Raw genomic sequence first — 9,591 nt, forward strand, 5'->3', positions numbered from 1 at the left:
TTACATCCCTGCCAACTAGCTTCACATCTTTCTATCAAAGAGACATTTCCATTTTCCCATTCCCATAACAAACTTGCACAATATCCAAGATCAGAAATTCTCAGTGTACCCCCAAATTTTTATCAAAGTATACAATTTATTCCTGTAACTAAACTGCTTTTGCTTTGGCTTATAAAAAAATTTTTTTTGTTGAATGGTCTGTGGAAGGGGTAGAAAGCGAAGAAGCAAGAGATAAGCACTGTACTATGAGGTCAGACTAACATCATGGGAAGGCAGAATGTTTACTAGGTTGTATGAGACCTTAGCCTTTTTATTATATAATAGAGCTTAGTCTAGGTAGTAAACAGTTTTCAGAAAACAAAAACATGGAGCTAAAGGGGTAACAGCTGAGACACTACTCAGTTCAGAAGTTCATATGCTTCTGAACAATTGAAAGCAACAGAATGAGAGTGCAGAGGATGAATAGGAACTGTCTGAGGTCTTCCTGAAAACTTTAAATTACACACAGCCCATTTCAGTTGTTTCAAAAATAGACTATTGCCAGTGTCCATAGCTAGTTGCTCCAGAAAAAGCTTCATGAGTTTACATTGGCCTGTTTGGCCAGCCTTTGCCCAAAGAGCTGCTGAGAAGTCAAAGGCCCTGATCCTAAGCCTGGAGGGGTGGTTTGAAGATGAGGAGCTACAGCAGATTCTTGATGATACCTAGACCAAGTGTAGTTTTCAATATTAATCTCCAAATATCCCTCCGCTGCTGAAGGAACTACATCCCCAGGCCAGTACAACTGTTCCAGGGTCTGGAGCTGATTTACACAGAAATTCTCTTGCAGAAGACACCTGGGCTTCCTTTGGATAGAATTCAGCTTGGTCTTGATCTTGGATTGCTATTTCAAACTTGACTTTTGGACTCTGATAACCTGACCCTGCCTCTGGGAAGGCTGCGATTGGGTGATATGCATATAAATTACACTGTTGACTTCCTAATACCACCGTTCTGGCCTCTGTATTATTTTAAATTTTTTAAAAATATTTTATTGATAAAATAATAATAATCATCATGGACACTTGTTGATAATTGTGAACACTTTTATAGAGATGCAGTCTTATGATAATGATTACATATGAACATTGCAGTTTTTTAATCAAACCCAAATTCCAGCATTTGTAAGTATGCTGCAAATACCAAATGTCTGAGGCTCTCAGCAATAGATTTCAGCTCTGTCAGGGTAGTGACTGTGTCCACCTTAGTGAACAAAGGCACATGGGTAGTGCTAGAAAAATACCAATTGAATGAGTGAATGCTTTCCTGTGTCATGTTTTCTACTATAGCCAGATTGATAAATTTATTTGGGTTAACTCATTTAGGCTGATAAAAGGTGAGAACCTTTAGCTGGTGGTTAAATACTTAACAGAAACTCAAATCCTTATCACAAAGAATCCTATTCAGATGATAAGGAATTTCAGACAAAGGTGTCAGGATACTGGGAAATTACGAATAATGATAATATATAAAGTCAGCCTACTTCCTAAATCACAAAAATCAAAGACATGAGATTAGAAGGGAAAATATGTGGCAGGAATTATTTATTTTATGAATTGCTTAAATAAATATTAAGACATTCTAAAGAAAACACCATGCCTTACTAGGAGGACAGTGACAATAAACATAAAAAGCAAGAAAATTATGTAGTATGTTAGAATGTGTTAAGTGCTGTGGAAAAGATACTAGAGGAAAGGAAGGGAGTTCAAGAAAGCCGAACAAGGAAAATTAAAAATTCATTCATTCAATTTATTCATTCATTCACTCACTTAGCCACTCAGCCAGCGATTCTCAAGAATCTATTTTGTCCTCAGTATTCAGAATATAAAATGAGTTAGACATGGCCCTGCTTAGTCTAGTTAACATATATGAACAACACGAACAGCCAAGCTGTTGTTTGTAAATTCTCTAATAAAAATGGGTATAGAGTGCTATGGTGACTTTCAATAATAGCTAACAATTCAGGGAAGGCTTCAGAGATAAACACTTTTTGCATTAGATCTTAAGAACTGGGTAAGATTTAATCAGTTGAGAGGAGAGAAAGGATGTTCCAGGCAACAAAGACAACTAGTGAAACAGCATGGAAGGAAAATAGCAATTCAAGGAAAGGTAAAAATTTTGTTGTAGTGAAAGCATAATTACTACAGAAAGCTAATAAGGGGGCGTGTGGTGGAGTCCAGTAGGGGTGAAGGAGTAGCTTTACAGCAGATGAACTTGGAGAGGAATCCATCTAGCCAATATTACAATAAGAGTTTCTACATACACTGAATGCATTTGTATGCTGCCCTGTATTTTGATCATATGAAACAGCAGGCTTAAAAGTACTGTGGAACAAAGCAGTATACTTTTGTGTTTACCATGGGTGTGCTTGGCTTTAACTAGACCCAGAATACAAAAATCCAAACTTACAAAACAGATAAAATAGGATGTGATTATTTTGTGAACAAAGGGATTCTTAACTTTATAAAAGGATTTACGTTCTTTGTTCTCAAGTACAAAAGTAGTGCCTGAGCTTGCCAACTCCCTGGATGTCAGGAGTCTCCCATAATGGAGCTATTCCTGACATACTCTGACTCTTCAGTAGAACGATTTTTTTCTCCTGCTTTGTTTTTAAAGCTAATATATATACATATACATATATATATATACACACACACAGCCAATTCTATATAAGACATGAATTTGTTTTTCAATATTTTAATAAACATTGTGTTTAGCTCCCAACCCTCCTCTCTCTTACCTATAAACAACTGAAAGGCAGAAAGGGAAAGGATTCAAAGTAACCTCCATAAGGTCAGAACAGAACATTTGGGAGTTGGGGCGGGAAAAGTGACAAATGAAGTTCATAGTGGAGGTGAGGGCCCCTGAGTTTGTAGGAGATCCCATGGGGCCATTGACACTGTGTAATAATTGCACCCAGATTCCTGGCAATAATGGGGATTTGGTGTCCAGGAAACATGAGGAAGTAACTGAGATATCTGTATCTGGAAGATAAGCTTAACAAATTCCTTAATATAGTGATGTATTCGTGGAACTATAGTGTTGTCAGTCAGTGTCTTTATCAGTTCTTATTCCTAAATATTTCAACTTTTACAGAACTATTGTGTGCATTTATTTTTTAATTCAAAAGCAACACAAACAGGTAGAGGAATGAGAAAAATGGGTGAAAAGGAGCGGGAGATTCAGGGTTCCAGTTTCCGAATGAGTAAGTCATGGAAATCAAAGGCATAGCATGAGGAACATAGTCGATGGTATTGCAATAACTTTATATAGGGAGAGATGGTAGCTACACTGGCGGTGAACACAGTATAATGCATAAACGTTTTGTACTCTTGAAACTAACATATCATTGTGTGTCAAATACACTCAAATAAAAAAATTAATTATTAAAATTAAATAAAAATAACACAAAGGATTTGGAAATGACCTCCTTCAGGTATGCTTACTGCCACACCTCTTCAAAATACTAGTCTTTATGCCTTAATTTGTTAAAGGCTCAGTTTAATGTTGGAGTTAATAGATAGTAATAATGTAAACATAATATTTAAATATACTAATAAGGGTTCATATACACAAACCATTTACCATACTGACCAAATATCTGTTTTTCCAAAACACTAAAATACGTGTGTGTGAGTGTGCATCTTCAATATCTAAAAGTGACATACTTAATGGCAAATGAAGGAATATTTGCCCCTTAATACCAGAACAAAAGGCAAGGATGTCTTTTCTTAAAACTCATCAACGGTTCTTAGCCAGTACAATAACGCAAGAAGACAAAAGATATTTTTTTAAAAAGACAAAACATAGAAGGATAGAAGTAAAATTTTCCTTATTCATAAATTATATGATAGTTGTTAGGAAGGACAAATAATTTTTCTTTACCTTCTTTGGTTCTTAGCTGAGATCCCCTGTATCAAAAGAGATTAATAGGAGAAAAACAAACAAGTTTAATAACAGGTGTACCTTCTATATACACTTACTTTCTATATACATGGAAAACTGAGTAATTCCCCCAAATGGCTTTAGCTAACACCTTAAATACCATCTTCAGCTAACTACAAAAGAAAGATGTTGGGAGGGGGGGTGATATGAAGGGAGGCCTGTTAATTGAGGGGTTGCCAGGAAAAGCATAGTAACAAGTAAGAGTGTGGTTGCTGTGGAGATCTAAATCCTTCCCTTCTCCATTGGTAAGTTTCTGAAGATTTAGTCATCTTTCTATTCCTTGTACAGAGACTGAAGAGACACCTTTATACATAGAGGTTCCCTAATAAATATAAATGTCTCTTACAAAAGGGTGACTTCTACTCTGTTTTCAGAGGTTCTTCTTGTGTCTGCACTTTCTTTAAAATAATAAGCCTAAAAAAAAAACAAAAAAAAAAAACAAAAAAAACAAAAAAAAAATAATAATAAGCCTAAAACAATTCTTATGCCCAAGGCATATCTGGGGTGGCAAAATCTGCTCCCCTTAATTGTCTACATAGAAAATACTAAGAAATATTGAAAAAAAAAAGAAAGAAGAAAGAAAGAAAGAAAGAAAGAAAGAAAGAAAGAAAGAAAGAAAGAAAGAAAGAAAGAAAGAAAGAAAGAAAAGCCTGCTAGGAAAATCAAGAGAATTTAACAAGGTTGCAGAATAAAAGGTCAATATAGTAAAAGTAATTGTATTTCTATATATTAACAACAAACAATTGGAAAATCAAGTTAAAACTAAGGCCAAATGCATTTAACAAGGTTTGGAGGAGGTGCCCCCATCCATAGGTGACATGTTCCAGGGTCCAGAGAGGGTCTAGTTGGCTCCAGCCATAAAGTCCTTGGTAGGAGAGGTGAGCAATCTTTTTGGAAGCTGATCCTTTGAGCAGGCCCAAAAGGATGGCATCTAATTTTTTTAGACCAACTGAAGAGCCTCACTTAGAACATATCTAAAAGGACCAATCCCCCAAAGGGGAAAGGAAGTGGTACCTTTGATGCCTATGCAGATTCAGCATCTGAACCCACCTGGTAATATATTTGGGTCCCCAGTCACTGCCACTTTACCTTTGGCACACCCAAATAAACCCAAGGATCACATGTTCTTGTGTGAAGGAGGAGACCCCAAATCAGCCCTTAAAACTGCAATGAGCACCTCATGCAGAGAAGAGCTGGGTGAAAAGGGCAGCCCTGGAGAAGCAGGCCTCATCCAGCAGCCCATGCCCAGGTCCATAGGTAATAGTCATAAGCCCGGGTTGGGCCCATCATCTCCTCACAGCAAAGTCCTGAACCTGTCTGGAGGCAAATCCAGTATCTCTCTTTACAAAGAGAGGGCTGCTTCCTTTGTAGCCAAACAAAACTCTAGAGAGGTAGGATTTCAAACATAGTTTTTTTTTAGCCCAAAGGAGCCAGGTGGGGAGATGGTGGGTTGTGTATCTGTAGGTGCTCTGTTTAGGCCCCATTGCCATCACAGAGTTGTGAAGGATCCCACCGACCAGACCGCTGCCAAGAGACATGTCCTGGTAGGGATAAAATGTGACTTCCTGTGTGCCCACTCCCTTGTAAACTGCAGATGTGACAAGACTCTATGAGAGGTGTGAGGGCAGGAGGTGCAAGGCCCACAGTGCAGCCTGGTGATGGAGGACTGCTTACAGCCTCATTGCACCAGAGCTTGGCTGGCTGACCTGGGGTCCAGGATTCACTAGTAACAGAGTATAAAGCCTTGGCAAGAAAATAAAAAACTACCTTTCTGTTGCTGTCATATACAGGAGGGAGTCAAAACACTAATGGTGGGGATTGAGGGTCACATCATTCCCCAGGCATGGTTTCTGACCCCAGGGCTACAGCTACTGGCTCCCAGTGCCTCCTTTCCAGTTGGCCCCAAATGTGTTGCTCTGCACTCTTCTTGAGACACCTCAGTTGCTTGTCCTCAACAGCTGTTGACAAAAAAACTAAGTCATTCTCAGTCTCAGCTTTATGGAAAGATTTTGTGCCCAGATCCTCTGAGGTACTCCATTTCTGCCATCTAAAAGCTTGGCTCGATCTTATGGAGGAATCTCTGCCTTCCATTCACAGGTTCATTTTGCTGGGAATTATTCCCTTTTTCTTCTCATCAGCCTCCAGTAGAGGCCTTTGCCCATCACCAAGGATGTGGACAGCTCCTTTCACAAGTCACAGTTCTTCCTATTTGGAAGGCCCCATGACTTCAGCAACTTTAAAACTCTGTCCACGTGCACCCAGATAATAGGCTTATTTAAATCCTTTATCAATCTTACTTTATTCCTGTTGACAGTGGAAAGAAGAGATGCTCCAGAACCTTGCATTCTTAGGTTTGAATTTTCAATAATATCTAAAGAGCTATTCTAAAATATCAGCTTTACATAAGTGACTGGTGACTGATCTGTTTCTGACACCTTTCTAGGAAAAAGTCATTTGCTCTGGTACAGCAAAGAGAAAGAAAAGTTTGCTTAACTGCTCTTTATAAAACTTTGCAAAACCTCTGAACCATATTCAGTTTCCAGAAGAGACCTGGAGACCTTAGGCCAGAAGATTAAGTAGTTTGACAACAAAGTCTCAAATGGCCAATTCCACGATTCTTGCCAGGAAAGATAGTGGGCTGGCCAATCATGTTGTTTTAAGTCATCAGGCAAAAATTTCTCCCAGCTATCCCTTAAAGGTCTCTTATACTTCAGTTCTTATATTTTACTCAAGTTGGACCACCAGTTAACAGAGGACGGGGTTTGGGTGGGGTAGCTATTGGTATGAGTGCCTACAAAGCTAATGCCAGGTGCTAAAAATACCTACATCGTTGTTAAAATTTTGAAAAGAAACAATGCTGTTTAGTCACACTCATAGTGGCCCTAGACACTTAAGTGCCTTCAGGAGCTATCTGCTGAGCTCCACCTCTTACATGTGGCCCATTGAAGGGATCTGCACATGGCTTTGTTAACCAAAAACAATTTCCCCCCTTTCAACTGCCCTGTTCACTCGGGAGTCAAGAAACTCATTCCATGCTACATTCTCAAGTACTTCCTGTCTCCATCCTTCAAATGGCCATATATAAGAAAGTTGTTTGGAATTCAGAGCATTTTCCCCATTAAAGAGTGTCATAAATGGTGCCTGGGGTGTAAGCCCAAACACACTAACTTGCTTAACAATGAATGCAACGTTCTAATGGTAGAAATGAACTGCCATTTGTGATTATGTTTTGTTTTGTTTTTTAATATGCAAGAAAATGATTTGTGAATTCCAAATTGGATTGCCAGGAACTCAGGCCTGGTAGTGCTGGCCCCTGTGGCTTCCTCCCTGCCCTCAATGTTCACACAGTGAGAAGAGCTCTCTAGTTCCGTCCACTGGCAGGTAACTTGGGTGGGACAGGGAGGCAAATGTGGGAATGGCAGCAAACATGAACTGTAGGAAAAGCCTCTGTGCAGGGGAGACAGATGCTTTGCCTCTCTTTTCTTCCCATCTTTCCCTCCTTGGAGCCACAGAAATGGGTTTAGAGTGTCTGGTAGTATAGTCACTGGGAGAAGCAGGAGAGGAGTTTCTGCTGCTCCTGTGAGCCTGATGGGGTGGCCATTTATATTTGGGAAATGCTCTATACATTAGGGACTGCCTGTATTTGGAAGATTCATTAACTCTTAGCATCCTGTTCTCAACCTCTAAGCTGCATTGAGAAATTATTAGTCTGCATTTTTAGTAACTCTTAAAACTTTTTTTATGTGCATTTGGTGCCGACTATTTTCTAGAGCTGTATCAAAAACAAAAAAGACTGTATCACATCACAATGTAGTTTTGAAAGGGGCATTTTGTTTTTACAAGGAAAGATTGGTCATAACTATTGAATCATGTAAAAAAGAAAATAATTCAACAATGTTTAATTAACACTAAAAGAATATCTAAATAAGCAGAGCAGAATGATAAATCATTTTAAAACAATGGAAGACTCAAACTGTTAAAGTGTTCATTTTCCCCAGATTAATCAATGTATTTAATGAAATCTCAAATTTTTAGTAGTCTTTTTGTTGATGAACTAATTCTAAAATTGATATGGAAAGGAAATGTATTTAAAATAGTCAAAATCCTGAATAAGAACAAAATTGGAGGATGTACATTGCCTGATTTCAAGACATATAATATGGCAGTAATTCATGACAACAGTCATGATAACATTGTATTGATATAAAAATACACCTACAGATCAATGGAATAGAATAGAGATTCCATAAGTAGATCATACATGTATAATCAAATAATTTTTGGAAAGGTGTCAATTCAATTCAATGAAGGAAAAAGTCTTTTAAACAAATGTGCTAAAGCAACTGGGTATCCCTATTGAAATTAATGAGCCTCATTCCAGTTTCACATTATACACAAAATTTAATTTGACATGAACCAGACCTAAATGTAAAAGCTAAAACTTAAACTTCCTAGAGGAAAACTTCATAACCCTAAAGTAGGCAAAGATTTATTAGATAAGATAACATAACGTTATCAAGATTTATTAGATAAGATAACATGATGTTATCTAGAGAACAAAAAGGCCGTCCATTGACTGGGAGAAAATATCTGTGATATGTGTATCTGACAAAAAAAAAAAAAAAAGCTTGTATTCAAGTCATATAAACAATCACTATAATTCGATAATAAAAAGTCAATCAATCTAATAAAAAATAGGCACACATTTGGACACATACACACAAAAATATCCTTCACAAAAATCTTCATTTCTTTTAACTGTTACCATGATAGCTTAAGCCCCAGGTCTTTCATCATTATTATTTTTGGTGGTAACAACCCAGTGATAATACCCAAGCAGAATCTTCTGAAGCGGAGGCAGAGAAGCCCCACATATAAAGATAATAAGGTTTTAATGGCTATTCTACTCTTGAACAAACCCAGCCCATTACAGAGTTATCATTTAGCTTTATAGCATCACAATCATATAAAAGTTAACTGTAGTGCTTCAAGCTCTTTCCCTTATCTTGGAAATTTTCCCAAGGCTATCCATTGAAGAGCAGATTGATCTCATATCAAACCCAACAGGATTGGGATAGGAATTTTACATTGATTTAACCAAATAGACTGACAAAACATAACCCCTTGGATAAACAAAGATGTATCTAGAAAGGTTATTGTATTAGTGCATTTGAACACTAAATCTAATCAGAGCATAATTATTTAATTACTGTTTTATTATACAGGTAAGTCATGTCTATTTAATCAAGCCTCTTAAATCCCATTCACACTTACATGATCCCACAAAAGAAGTTCCTGTTAGTTTTCTTAATAGAGGAAAAGCATATAGGCATAACTCAAATTACAGAAGTACCACCCTCAAATTTATAAACCATATTATTACAACTGAATACATTTCATCCCCATTAATATTTTAAATTTGAACTCTTTCTCTGAATGTGAAAGTAATTCATGCTTGTAAGAAAAAATAGAGTTAGCAAAAATGTAAAGGAGAAAAAATATCACTTAATCCAGTGATCCAGAAAAAAATCATTGTTCAAATTTTCAGTGCTACTTTTTATTATTTTTCATAACTTTTTGTTTGTATACCTGAGATCATATAGTGACACA

General features: G+C 37.2%; 1 pseudogene; it reads left to right on the plus strand.

Annotated features, from left to right (window-relative positions):
• The first annotated feature begins 3,195 nt into the window (after positions 1 to 3,195).
• LOC144302854 (jupiter microtubule associated homolog 2 pseudogene) lies at positions 3,196 to 6,206 on the plus strand (annotated as a pseudogene).
• Positions 6,207 to 9,591: the final 3,385 nt, after the last annotated feature.

The sequence above is a fragment of the Canis aureus genome, chromosome 32, assembly GCF_053574225.1.
Source record: "Canis aureus isolate CA01 chromosome 32, VMU_Caureus_v.1.0, whole genome shotgun sequence".
Taxonomy (NCBI): Eukaryota; Metazoa; Chordata; class Mammalia; order Carnivora; family Canidae; genus Canis; species Canis aureus.